Raw genomic sequence first — 15,002 nt, 5'->3', positions numbered from 1 at the left:
GTGCAATACATAAAATTACTACAGTACTATGCAAAAGTGCTAGGTGCCCTAGATTTATATGTAACTAAGACTTTTTCACAGTACTATACATGTGGCCCATTGGCTCTAAACCTGTCCAATCCAGGTACCTGTCGAAAATTCTTTTAAACATTGTAATTGTACCTACCTCTACTACTTCCTCCGACAGCTTACCCACCACCCTGTGTGTGAAAAACTCGTCTCAGTTCCCCGTAAATCCTTTCTCTCTCAGCCTAAACCTAGCTCCCTCGGTAAAAGACTGTGACAATCCATCATGATATTATAAACATCAATAAGGTCACTCCTCAGTCTCTCTTGCTCTGGTGAAAAAGTCTTTGCCTATCAAGTCTATTCTATGACTCAAGCTGTTCAGTCCCAGCAACATCCTCGTGAATCTTTTCAAGTTCAAGTTTATTGTTTGTCATTCAACTGAACACATGTATACAGCTAAATAAAGCAACATTCCTCGAGACCAAGGTGAAAACACAGTGCATATAACTCACACACAACTACACCATCCAGACAGCTGGAGCAATTTCCTCTTTCAAGTAATATGCCCATTTCATGAACAAAGTAGGGTCTTTATTCAACCATCAAAAGAGTTCCTTTTTAAGATCATAAGACCATAAGACATAGGAACAGAATTTGGCCATTTGGCCCATCAAGTCTGCTCCATCATTCTATCATAGCTGATTTGTTATCCGTCTCAACCTCATTCTCCTGCCTTCTCCCTGTAACCTTTGACATCATTACTAATCAAAGACTAATCACTTTAATTATACCAAATGACTTGGCCCACTTGTGTTAAGGATCTGGCCTGAACTCTGGGTCAAAGGGCCTCTGCTGGTAGCTCTGGATCACAACAGTCTTGAATTTCTGTTTTCTTTCACCTGGCCATGTGGGTTCTGGCCCAGCCCCTTTCCTTTTTGGACTTCCTCCGATTACCTGCTTGTCTCCTCATTTGCACCCACCTGTTTCTAATTTTCACTCATTACCCTGTCCATTTAAACCCTGCCTTGGCTAGCATTCTCTGCCAGTTTGTCCCAGTTCTGATCTGTGTTGTTCTAGCCTGTCATTGTGACTTCTGCCAACTGATTTTGCCTGATTCTGTGTTTTGGATTTTGCCTGTTTGTGGACATGATTTTTGCCTGTGCGCTCTGGATTGTCTGCCCTTGCCTGACTGCCTTTCCTGGTAAGACCTCTGCCTGCCATTTTGGATTCATGTCTACCTTCTGTTTTTGAAAGACTGTTCCCTTTGTGTTCCCTAATAAATCCTAGTGGAAAAACTATTTGTTGGTCTGAACTTGGGTCCTACTGAAACCTGACAGAACCTGACAACTTGGCTATCTGTGGCAATGAAATCCACAGATTTGCCATCCTCTGGCTAAACAAATTCCTCCACACCTCTGTTCTAAAGGTACATCCTTCCACTCAGAGGCTGTGCTCTCTAGTCCCAGACTCTACAATCAAAGTAAACATCCTTTCTGCATCCACTCTACCAAGGCTTTTCAATATTCGATACCTTTCAGTGTGATACTCTTCAGTCTTCTAAACCCCAGTGAGTACAGGCTCAGAGCCATGAAAAAGTCCTCATATGTTAACCCTTTCATTCCCAGGCTCATTTGTGTAGACCTCATCTAAACCCTCTCTGATTCCAGCACATCCTTCCTTAGATTGGGGTCCAAAACAGCTCATAATACTCTGTGTGGTCTGACCAATGCCTTATAAAGCCTTGGCTTTATCCTTTTTGAAGATTAATAGAAAATCTGTGACTCTGAAAGACCATCTGACATTCTGTGTCAGTCATAAAGTGCTGACCAACACAACCATGCTTTTCACCATCCTGTAGGCTATGGCTTTTTGTGGCATACCTACGCTGTGAGGTTCAGGAGCAGTTATTGCCCTGCAGCCATAGGGCTCCTGAGGCGAGTAACCAATTTCACTGAACTGACTATGCAGCTGCGGACTCACTTTCAGTGGCTGTAGCCCATGTTCTATGTATTATTAGTTTACTATTTTTTTACAATTTGCATCATTTGTCCTCTTTTGAACATTAAACATTTGTTGGTCTTTGTTTTTTTTTCGTGGATTCTATTGTGTTTCTTTGTTTTGTGAGTGCCAGGAAGAAGATCAATCACATAGTTGTGAACTTTGAACTTTGGTGTCGGGGTGGAGATATGTCTCTACCAAAGGAGGTAACATAAGAACATAAGAAACAGGAGCAGGAGTACGACATCTGGCCCATTGAGCCTGCTCTGTCATTCAGTAAGATCATGGCTGAAGACCATGTAAGGTGCTTCCTCCTTCTGCTAGCCTGCAGGTCACCCTTGGGCAAGGAGTAGGCCCGCCCCCCCCATCCCACCTCCAATAAGGATCATGTGAAGCCATGGGAGCAGGTGGTGGATGGTTGTATGAGCATCTGGTGCATATCACAAGTCCTGGTTATGTGGCCACTGAAGCCAGGCAGACAATCTCTGAAGTGTATTGATAATGGCTGAGGTCACCTGTCTTGTAAAGATACTGCCCAGATGAAGACAATGGCAAACCACTTCTGTAGAAATATTTGCCAGACACAATCATGGTCATGGGAAGACCATGATCACCCACATCATACAACAAGGCACATAATGATGGTGATGAATGCTGAATACATTCTGCAGCAGAGGTACAAAAATAGTCAACGAACATAAAAAGAACTGATGCCAACAGTATGGTCAAGTAAGTGAGTTCAGAGAATGTGTTGAAAAATAGTAAAAAGAAATGAGGAGAGAACAAGTGAAGGACGGTCAGGATGTAGGACTACAGTAAGTGGTGACCCCAATATTGGAACTGAAAAGTAGGATGAGGACAATGGGTATAGATAAAGGAGCAAAAATTGGCCATTAGATTTGATGTACTTATACTTTATACTTTATAGTTTATACTTTATTGTCACCAAGCAATTGATACTAGAATATACAATCACGTTAGCGATATTTGATTCTGCGCTTCCTGCTCCCTGGAGTACAAATTGATAATAAATATTAAAAATTTAAATTATAAATCATAAATAGAAAATAGAAAAATGGAAAGTAAGGTAGTGCAAAAAAACCAAGAGGCAGGTCCTAATATTTGGAGGGTACGGCCCAGATCCAGGTCAGGATCCGTTCAGCAGTCTTATCACAGTTGGAAAGAAGCTGTTCCCAAATCTGGCCGTACAAGTCTTCAAGCTCCTGAGCCTTCTCCTAGAGGGAAGAGGGATGAAAAGTGTGTTGGCTGGGTGGGTTGTGTCCTTGATTATCCTGGCAGCACTGTTCCGACAGCGTGCGGTGTAAAGTGAGTCCACGGACGGAAGATTGGTTTGTGTGATGTGCTGCGCCGTGTTCACGATCTTCTGCAGCTTCTTCCGGTCTTGGACAGGACAACTTCCATACCAGGTTGTGATGCACCCTAGAAGAATGCTTAGTAAAAATTGTGAGGGTTTTAGGGGACAGGCCAAATTTCTTTAGTTTTCTCAAGAAGTAAAGGTGCTGGTGGGCCTTCTTAGTAGTGGACTCTCCTTGGTTGGACCAAGTCAGGTCATTTGTGATATTAACCCTGAGGAACTTATGTCACAAAATATCAAGGCTGCTTTTAGGATAAGAATTCTGAAAATGATGTATTGGTGGGATAATATATACATTCAGTGACCACTATATTAGATACACTAGTACACCTGCTCATGAATGTAAATATCTAATCACCCAATCATGTGGCAGCAACTCAATGCATAAAAGCATGCAGGCATGGTCAAGAAGTTTAGTTGTTGTTCAAACTAAACACCAGAATAGGGAAGAAATGTGACTTTGACTGTGGAATGATTGATGGAGTTCAGTGGGTGAAAGTGCCTTGTTAATGAGAGGTCAGAGGAGAATGGTCAGACTGGTTCAAGCTGACGGGAAGACAATAGTAACTCAAATAACCATACACTGCAAAAGTGGTGTGCAGAAGAGCATTTCTGAACACACAATATGTTGAACCTTGCAGTGGATAGGCTAAGCAGCAAAAGATGATGAACATACGCTCAGTGGCCATCTTATAAGATAGAGGAGGTACCTAATAAAATGTTCACTGACTGTATAAGAAGGATAAAAATGACTGGCAGGGGATCAGCAGGATTGCAGAACCTGATTTCTATATCTGTGCTGTAATGGTTATAAATTGACATAGCAAGAACAACAAAGCAGTATGTTGCAGCAAGTTGGATTTTCTAAATTACATTGACAAGGCCGCTTATGTTACCCACAGAAATCTACAGTGCAGAAAAGTATAATGTTGTAGCAATGCTTATTTTTATTTCTTTATTTAGTGATCCAGCATGGAGTAGCCCCTTCTGGCCCTTCAAGCCATGCTGCCCCAGCAACTCCCAACAAACCCAATTAAACCTAACCTAATCAAGGGACAATTAACGGGACAAATAACCTACCGGGTATGCCTCTGGACTGTGGGAGGAAACCGGAGGACCCGGAGAAAACCCACTCATTTCACAGAGAGGTCGTACAGAGACTCCTTACAGAACGGTGCTGGAAATGAACTCTGAACTCCTGAATGCCCCAAGTTGTAATAGCATCGTGCCAACTGCTGTGCTACGGTGGCTTGGCATAACCCTAACAGGATGCTATTTAGGCCAATGATTTATCATTAGGAGTAAGTGTAAATTAACATATTTCCTACACTGAACAGAAACAGATCTTTCAGCCCACCAGGTACGTACCAACCACCAAGCATACATTGACATCCACCTTACTTTATTCTGGCAATGTACTCATCAATGGTCCCCAGGTCCACACTAGGGGCAATAAAGAGTGGACAATTAACCTACTAGACCACATGTCTTTGGGATGTCGGAGGTACCTAGAGCACCCAAAAGAAAGCAATACAGTCTGTAGTAGACATAACCTACATCTCCCATTTGGCAGAGTATAATGTTGTTGAACAGGTTACCAATACCCTTTTCACCAAGGTTAACTAGCATATCTGCCTATCAATGGAACTAGCACAATGACGGACTAGAACCAACACAATGATGGACTTCCCTTGAGATTAGGGCATTACTAACAGAACTCATGCAGCTATCATGTTCAGAGCATTATTAACTACACTCAAGTCGCCATCAGGATACCATAAGACCAGACAGCAGTTTTCATTAACAGGTAAGGTTAACACTCAATTAATGTCCAGCAATGTGTGATCACTGCACAAGGATCATGCAAGTTTGTACCAGTTTCATAGGCAGCTCTCGTATCCCTTCACAACCCACAGACTCATTTTTAAGGACTCTATGACTCATGTTCTCAGTATTATTTATTTACTTATTTAATTTGCAAAAATTTTCTTCTTTTGCACTTTGGTTGTTTGCCGGACTTTGTTTATGTATATTCTTTCATAAATTCTATTGTATTTCTTTATTTTCCTGTAAATGCTTGAATGCCTGCAGAAAAAAATGAGTCTCTAGGTAGTATATGGAGACGTAAACATATTTTGATAATCTTCCCCGAGGATCATCACCTTATCATGTGAAGAGGCTTGTGAGTTCCTGAGTGTGATGCTGTCTAAAGTTCAGCCATCTGGTGCTTAACCACAGATAGTATCACCCATGGCAGTAAGGTCAAGGGGGAGTTCCAAGCATACAGCAAGCCAACTAAGACCTCAACAGAGGAGCTGGGGGAAGGTGATGACACATCACAAAAGCGGTGAAGGCAGAGGAAGGCTGCAACAGTGAAGGGTCCCTAGTCATCATGCATTCCATGCAACTGGACCTTGACTGTGATCTGTCAAGGCTGTCCCTGCATCAGCCTTTCCACACTAAACAAAGTCATACACAGGCATTCTCCATTAAGGGATCCACCCTAACATCACAGATATTTGGATCCCGGATCGGCCTCTACAAACACTCGAACACCCACCAATAGACCACCCCTTAACAGAACATCATACTCAACTTGAGTGGTGATAATAATAATAATAATTCTATTCCTGTATTATTATTATTATTGCAATTTATTTTTTCTCAACTCAAGCCAGTAAAACCTGAAGTATAGGCATAGCCAAGTATGCTCGAGTCTAAATTGCTCGGAACTTTCAGAGTATTCTAGTGGTGTTTAGTAATGTGGCTTTCTGAAGATTTACATAGATATTGCTATTTAGCCCTAATTGTTTAATTCTATTGTGTAGTGACGTTGGGATGATACCAGTTGTAGATATTACTGTCGGGACAATACACACCCTGTTCATGTTCCTTAGTCTTTCAATTTCCTCGTTTGATTCAGCATATTTCTGGTGTTCACTTATTGATTTCTGTAAGCTATGTGTTTGGAATGGCTAGCTCTATTATATTAGTTGTTCTTGCTTGTTTATCTTGTATTATTATTTCTAGACAGTTATTATGGATTGTCCTATCTATAATAATGGATTGGTCGTAATATAATTTGTGGTATTCTGACTCTAAAACTGGATCAGGCTTGTATTTATAGTAAAGTATGATTTCTTTTATGAGTTTGTATTTTAAACCAAGATTTTGATGAATGGATGCTTGCTACTTGATTGTGCTTGTATAAATAATCAGATTGTGTTAAATTGCTACAGGATCTTGTAATGTGTTGGATTGTTTCTGGTTTTGCTTGGCATTTTCTACATTTATCATCATGAATTTGTTATTATTATTATCATTATTATTACTATTATTATGCCTACTGCTGTGATGTTAAATTTATAATTTAAAGAAAAGTTAGACACTGTTAAAAACATCACCAAATATAATGTTTTTCTCACCTTAGACAAAGGTGAGAAAGCCTCTCTGTACTAACTCTTCTTCAAAGATTCAAAGTTCAAAGTACATTTATTATCAAAGTATATATGCGTTATATTACCTCAAGATTCGTCTCCTAGCAGGCAGCGATGAAACAAAGAAACCCAAAGAACCCATAAAAAAAAGAGCACTATCGAACACCCAATATGTCAAGAAAAAAATAAATCTTGCAATCAATAAACACAAGTAAATAGTATTCTAAACTGAAGTCCACAGTTTGTCCCCAGACCCTTAGTTCAGCACAGAGCAGAGCAACGAGCTAAACAGGCCCACCCCTCGCATCAGGCCCCAACACCCTGACCTTTTCAATCTGGCCAGTTTTCTAAATTGTAGTCAAAACATCGGGTTCAGTCGCTTCAATATGCTCTGGGGCCTAGATCCCACCATCTCAATTCAGCCTGTACCCAACCTTTCTCCATTCAGCCCAGTGCTTAAATCATTGTCCAAATATCAGGTTCAATCACTTTGATACACTCTGGGGACTGGACCCCGCCACCTCGATTCAGCCTGTACCCAACCCTTCCGATTCAGACCAGTGCTTAAATTGATTGAACTTCAGGTATTCCTCACTCTTGGCAACGGGCCTGCAGGCCTCGCCTTGCCTTGCCTCAGTTCTCCCACATCAAATTGCCTCCATGTCCAAAGGGAAGTGACAGACTATTGTTTGATGATTGTTGATCAGAAAATGAGTAATTAACAAAGTACTTAGTTGTTTTCTTTGTTTCATTACTCACCAGCCAGAAGTCACTGAGATTCACCAGTACCATTTTAAACCAGAAATACATTTGTCATCAAAGTATGTACACAGAATACAACTCTGAGATTCATCCTCCCGCAGGCAGTCACAAGACAAAGAAACACCATGGAAGCTGTTCAAGAAAACATCAAACACCCAATGTGCGAAATAAAGAACAAATTGCACAAATGGGGGGGGGGGAAAAAACCTTTTACTACTACATCAAATCTGTATTAAAGACCCAATGATCAATAACATATTTCAAATTGATCCAAATTAGAAATAGGTTTTAAGTAAATTAGAAGATTTGATGCTCTACAATAATCAGCAGGATACGGCATTTAAAACCTATCTCTAGCTCATTAACCCTAATTAGTAGAATCCATATAGACAGATAGCATTAACATTTTATAGATTACCTTTAACACTTGACAAAGCTGTAGCTTAATGATGGCAATGCCAAACAAGGAACCCAATGGCAGTGAGTTTTAATCCCAACAGAAAGTTTTCTTCACTCATTCCTGAAATAAAGGGATTACTATCACAACACCAACACTGAACCATTCCCACAACCCATGGACTCACTTTCAAGGACTCTTCATCTCATGTTCTTGATATTTATTGCTTAGTTATTTTTTTCTCTCCTTTTGTATTTGTAGTTTGTTGTTTAATGCTCATTGGTTGTTTAATCCACAAATTGCCAAGTAATCGTCACCCAAGACCGGGACCAGGACAATATCCTGGCTTGGGCTGACATGTTGCAAGTAACATTTGAGTCACGCAAGTGCCATGCAATGACCATCTCCAACAAGAGAGGCTCTAACCATCATCCCTTGATGTTCAGTGGCATCACCATCACTAAATCCCCTACTATCTGCACCATAGGGGTTACCATTGACAGGAAACCGAACTGGTCAAGCGATATAAACACCGTGGCTATCAGAGCAGGTCAAAGGCTAGGAACCCTGTGGCATGTAACTCACCTCCTGCCTCCCCAAAGCCTGACCACCATCTACAAGGCTCAGGTCAGGAGTGTAATGGGATACTCACCACTCGCCTGGATGAGTGCAGCTTCATCAACACTCAAGAAGCTTGACACCATCCAGTACAAGGCAGTTCACTTGACTGGTATCCCTTCCACAAGTATTCATTTCCTCCACCATCGACAAACAGTTGCAGCAGTGTGTGTTATCTACAAGATGGACTGCAACAACACACCGAAGTTCCTAAGGCAACACTTTCCAGACCCGCTACCACTACCACCTAGAAGGATGAGAACAGCAGGTACCTGGGGGCACCACCACTTGGAAATCCCCCTCCAAGTCACTCAGCATCCTGACTTGGAAACATATCACCATTCCTTCATTGTCACTGGGTCAAAATCATGGAATTCCCTCCCTAACAGCATTGTGGGTGTACCTGTAACCTCACAGCGGTTCAAGAAGGCAGGTCATTACCACCTTCTCAAGGGCAACCAGGGATGGGCAATAAATGCTGGCTTAGCTAGCGCCGCCCACATCCCATAAGTAAATAAAGAAAAGACCCAGGTCTCCGAAATCATCCTCCGACAGATCATTCAATTGGCCAGAAGACACACTACCAAGATAAAGATTACAGGCTTCAAACAATACCAGAACCATATCTGAAAGAAAAAGAAGTGAAAGAAGTAGCTTCGTGAACCGTCTGGAAGATATTGCCCTTGGTCGCGTTGTGTGCCAGTGCCATAGTACAATGCAGTACAAGTCCTTCGACCCATGATGTTGTGTTGAACCTTTAACCTACTCTACGATCAATCTAACTCTCCTACCCACAAAGCCCTCCATTTTTCTATCATCTGATTGTTTCTTAAATGTTTCTGCCTTTACCACCACTCGTGGCAGCATTTTCTATTCACCCATCACTCTCTGTGTATAAAGCCTACCTCTGACATCCCCCCTATACCTCCTCCAAACACCTTAAAGTTATGCCTCCTTGTATTAGCTATTTCTGCCCTGGGAAAAAGTCCCTGGCTGTCCACTTGATCTTACCATCTTGACACCTCTCATCCACCTTCACTCCAAACAGAAAAATCCTGGCTCACTCAGACATGATCCATTATCTACTAAGAGTAGTGGATTTTGACTTAGTAACAATTAAGGAATGGTTGGAAAAGTAGAAATGGTGTGTGAAGGAAGAAAAGCTAACAGTGGAGCTATTTCCAACATTCAGATTCATTTATTTCTCACATGTACAGTGAAAAATGTTGTTTGCATCAACAATCAACACCACCTGAGGATGTGCTGGGGCAGCCCTCAAGTTTCACTACACATTCCAGTGCCAAGACAGCATGCCCACAATGTGCCTCAGAACAACACAAACAACACCAACACCAGCAGCAAGACAAAAAAAGCCCTTTTCCTCCCTCCCATTCACTCACACCCCCCAACACCCCCTCACACACAGACAGTCCTCTAACTCCAGGACAGGCCTCCAATGAATGAGGACTGACAAACATCAGGCCTCTGAATTCCCCCGTGGACTCACAGGACTTCTCCCATTGGGCCTCGATGTCCAGACTCACCAACCTAGCTATCTGCCTTCTCTTATCCTTTTAGAAGTTTTAGAGTGGGAAGATGCTGATAAAGACTTCTTGGCAAACTGCTGCAAAGCACTGTGCCAGTAGTGGCCATAAAGTTGTACAGCACAGTAATGGGTCCTACAACCTCACCAGTCCACACTGACCTCTTTTTTTCATTACACTAGTCCCATTTGCTCGCATGAGGACTTTTATGCCTTGCCTATTGAAGTGTCTTTTTAAATGCCTCTTGAATGTGGTTATTATATCTAATTTCTACCAATTCCTCCAGCAGCCCATTCCAGATACCAACCACACTATTTTAAAAAAAAATATACCTGTCAGATCCCCATTAAAATTTCTTCTTCTCATCTCAAATCTGTCCTTTCTTGGTTCAATGTTCAGAGAAGCTCTTCTGCACATCAGTGTGTGGTTATTTAAGTTACTGTTGTTTCCCTGTCAGCTTGAACCAGTCTGGTCATTCTCCTCTGACCTCTGTCATTAACAAGGCATTTTCACTCATGGAACTGCTACTCACTGGATACTTCTGGTTTTTTTTCCACCAGTCTCTGTAAACTCTAGACTTTAGAGCCTAGAGACTGTTGAGTCTGAAAATCCCAGCAGATCAGCAGTTTCTGAGATTGTCATACCAGCCTGTCTGGCTCCAGCAATCATTCCACAGTCAAAGTCACTTAGATCACATTTCTTCCCCATTCTGATGTTTAGTCTGAACAACAACCGAGCCCCTTGACCATGCCTGCATGCTTTTATGCAATGAGTCACTGCCACGTGGTTGGCTGATAGATATTTGCATTAATGAGCAGGTGTACAGGGATATCTAATGAGGTGGCCACTGAGTGTATATATAACATTAAATTGTTTACTCATGTCACTGAGTACCAAAAGTGCTACCCCTACCTGGTTTGACCCTTAGATCACCCTACTTCCACACTGTGTGGGAGGCTATTGTTGCTCATAGACAACTGGGGATGCACAATTAGTAACTTAACAGTACTTCCTACATCCCAAAAATAAATTTCCTCAAAGCAAAACTATAATTAACTTGTAATATAAACCACCAGTACTTTTTCCACTGGATGCAGTATGTGCTTTCAAAAAATGAAAGCAAGCATCATTTTTGCAGCAACACACACAGAATGCTGGAAGAAGTAATGTTTCAGGCAGAGATCCTTCATCAGGGTGTCGTTCACCCCAAAATGTCAGCTCTTTATTCCTGTCTGTTGATGCTGCCTGACCTGCCAAGTTCCTCCAGTACTTTGGGAGTTTTACTCTGGATCTCCAGTATCTCTTGTGCTTACCACTTTTACAATTCTTTCTTTAAAAAAAGGATTCTGTGCTGTACTACCTATAAATCTTAACCTTTGGAACTTTTACTTACACCTAGATTTAAAAGGATCTTCAAAGCTGTAAAGAACTGTAATAAAACCAGGAAGATAATTTGGCAGAATATCACAGCTCAGTATATACTCAGTCCCTCTTAATCAGGACCACTGTTTTGCCTTAGCTCTGAAGTTATCTTTAATGCATTTTCAATGCTGAAGATGTTTCATAAATGCAAATTACTGTTTTCCTTTTTCACCAAATGTCCACAAAGAAATTATAGTTTATGTATAGCAAGAAATCCTTGTCCATCTAAAAAGATTCACAAAGATCATAAAACGTTTGTTGTCTGGCCTCAGGTGGTCATCTGATCTTAGTTGTAGAGAGAAAGCTTCTTCTCTCCGGGATTGTGTATCAGAACCATCGACTCCTGCATGTTTTTCCAACAATGAGTGAAAGCCAAATCAATCAGGTTGATATGTGGTGGGGTGAGAAAGGGATACCATAAGACCATATGGAAGCAGAATTAGTCCATTCGGCCCATCGAGCCTGCTCTGCCATTCCATCATGACTAATATCTTATCCCTCTAAGCACCACTTTCCTGCCCTCTCCCCATAACCTTTGATGCCGTTACTGATCAAGAAACTATCAGCCTCTGCTATAAATATGCCCAATGACCTGGAATCCAAACAATTCCACAGATTCAGTACACTCTGGCTAAAGAAGTTCCTTATCATCTCTGTTCTAAACCGACGTTCTTCTATTTTGAAACTGTGCCCTGATCCTAGACTCTCCCACTATAGGACGCATAGATACCTTTCAAAACAAAAGAATCATGAGGCTTCTAAGGAACACGGATCAACTGGGTTTCCTGTGTAAAAATGTTACTATCCCATCCACCTGATCTGGTCGTCACTGATCAGAATCAGGTATAATATCACTGGCCTGTGTTGTGACATGTGTTGTTTCGTGGCAGCAGTATAGTGCAATACATAAAAAAATATATAAATTACAGATGTGGTTGTCCGTCATATTATGATGATGATAGGAAAGCTGTGCTGCTGAGTGTTTAAAGTGGAAGAGCTGTTGCACTGGGGCAGTTCCACTCTCAACCACAAAGGTCTCGGTCCAGTGGTCCGATTCGTCATCACAGACCAGGACATTCCTTGGTTGCAGTGGGTGACCGTGACTTCTTCAGTGCCTCGTCATGCCCTTCTCTCTCCTCGGAGCTTTGCAGAACCACCTTTCTGGCCGTTGGATCTCACTATAGATCTCATCCACCCGGTGTGCCACTGCTGACTTCACATGCTGGAGCAAGCATTGTCCCTATCTCGCCGCGGTATGAGGTTCGTGGGCTACACTCACCTGGTTCAGCCTGCTGGTCAAGGCAGTGCACCAGGATGTGGCAACTGTCACATGCAAGCAGCCACTTGGAGCCATAGTTGAGAGCTGAGTGTCCATTGGGAGCAAAGGTGAGTGAGCTGCCCCAGAATGGATACATCAATCCCCTTCACCAGAGGAGGTACACCTCCCTGGGAAGTGTGGAAGTAAAGTTGTCTATAAGTCAAACCAGGTAGGGGTAACATTTTTGGTGCATGAGTGATCAGTTTGATTTTATACATATTCTCAGTGGCTACTTTATTAGATGTACATGTACACCTGCTCATTAATGCAAATATCTAATCAGCCAATACACATAGTCTATATATAGTGCAAAAGTCTTAGGCACATGTACCGTATATAGCTAGGGTTCCTTAGACCTGTGCACAGTACTGTCTTAGTCAACATGGAGCAGAGATTGAGTTTATAAATCTGGAAGATGCAAAGGATATTGGAAATAGTGTGGATGGAGGGACGTGGGACAGATGGCAGAAAAGGCGTACCATGGGTGGGGGTGGCATGAGTGCAGCCACACCTGGCCCTGAGACACCAGGCAAGGTCATTTGATTCCAAAAAATTGGTTTATTGATCATTACAGAATGTCTCTCTGGAACTTCCCACTCCCTCCCCTCTCCCTTCCCCTTTTTCCCCAACTATGATTCCACTCTCTCTGACTCCTTTCCCACACTCAGTCCACAATAGAGACCCACATTAAAAGCAGGTTTATCATCACTCATATATGTCAGAAATCTTTTTTGGGGGGCAGCAGTACAGTGTACTACATAAAATTACTACAGTACTGTGCAAAAATCTTAGGCATCCTAGCTATATTTATGTGCCTAGACATTTGCACAGTAATGTATGTAAATTAAATTAAATAAGTATGGCAAAAAAAGAGCAAAAATAGTGAGGTAATGTTAATGGTTTGGTTCATTATCTGATTCCACTACCTTCCTTTGGCAATACATTCCAGACATCAACCGCTCTCGGTGCATAAAAATTACTCCTTAATCTCTTTAAAATTCCTTCCTGTCACCTTAAAACTATGCCTCTTGTTCTAGTTACTCTTACCATGTGAAAACAGCCTTACCATGGGATAATACCTCTACCATACAAGTGATCGTGCTTTCACTCTGAAGTTATCTGAAATGCTTTTTCAATATTGAAGATGCTTCATAAATGCAAATACTGTTCTCCTTATTCACTAAATGTCCACAAAAAAATCTACAGTTTATGTATACCAAGACATAGACAGCTATGGGTAACCCTAGGTAGTTTCTTGGGTGGGTGCATGTTCGGTACAGCATTGTGGGCTGAATGGCCTGTATTGTGCTGTAGGTTTTCTATGTTTCTATGTCTGTTTCTAAATCCCTGTCTATCATAAAACAATTCATAAAGAGCAGATGAGAATATATAGAACAAATCCGATCAAAAGAAAAAATGTGTAATTTGGACCATAAGCAATGGGAGCAGAATTAGGCCAGGCAGCCCATCAAGTTTACTCTACCATTCCATCTTGACTGATTTATCATTTTCAACCCCATTCTCCTGCATTCTCCTTATAGCCTTTGATGCCTTTACAAATCGAGAACCTATCATCCCCTGTTTTGAATATATCCAATTACTTGGCTTCTATAGCCACCTGTGGCAATGAATTCCACAGGTTTACCACTCACTGGCTAAAGAAATCTGTTCTAAAGGGACAACCATCTATTCTGAGGCTGTGTCCTCTGGTCCTAGATTCTCCCACTATGATACATTCTCTTCACATGCACTCCATCAAGGCCTTTCATTTTACAATTACTGATTAGATAGTGGACATGGTATGGATGTATTTCTGAATGATACTCAGCTCATTTGTGGAAGTAAATGACACAACTGTACCCACAGAGTTTCTTAGACTTGAACTTGCAAAATTCCTTAAATTTAGTATCATGACAGATTACTTCAGATAGTGAAAATCTCAGAATAAACCAATGGCAGACCAAATATAAATCTTCCCTTCCACAACTATGCAAGGTATCGGAAGCTTTCTGAAAGTATCAAGTTTTTTTTAAATCCTTAAAGTTAATATCATTCGCAGGCACCACGATAGTGTAGCAGTTAGCGTGACACTAATACAGCTCAGTGTGTTACGGAGTTTTGA

General features: G+C 41.5%; 1 protein-coding gene across 5 annotated transcripts in view; it reads right to left on the bottom strand.

The window, feature by feature from the left end:
- Positions 1–15,002, bottom strand: part of LOC140205303 (doublecortin domain-containing protein 1-like) — a 566,682-nt gene that overhangs the window by 550,904 nt on the left and 776 nt on the right. The gene's annotated exons all lie outside the window — the stretch shown is intronic.

The sequence above is a fragment of the Mobula birostris genome, chromosome 11 (assembly GCF_030028105.1).
Source record: "Mobula birostris isolate sMobBir1 chromosome 11, sMobBir1.hap1, whole genome shotgun sequence".
In the NCBI taxonomy this organism is placed as follows: Eukaryota; Metazoa; Chordata; class Chondrichthyes; order Myliobatiformes; family Myliobatidae; genus Mobula; species Mobula birostris.
This window is presented reverse-complemented; position numbering and strand designations above follow the sequence as displayed.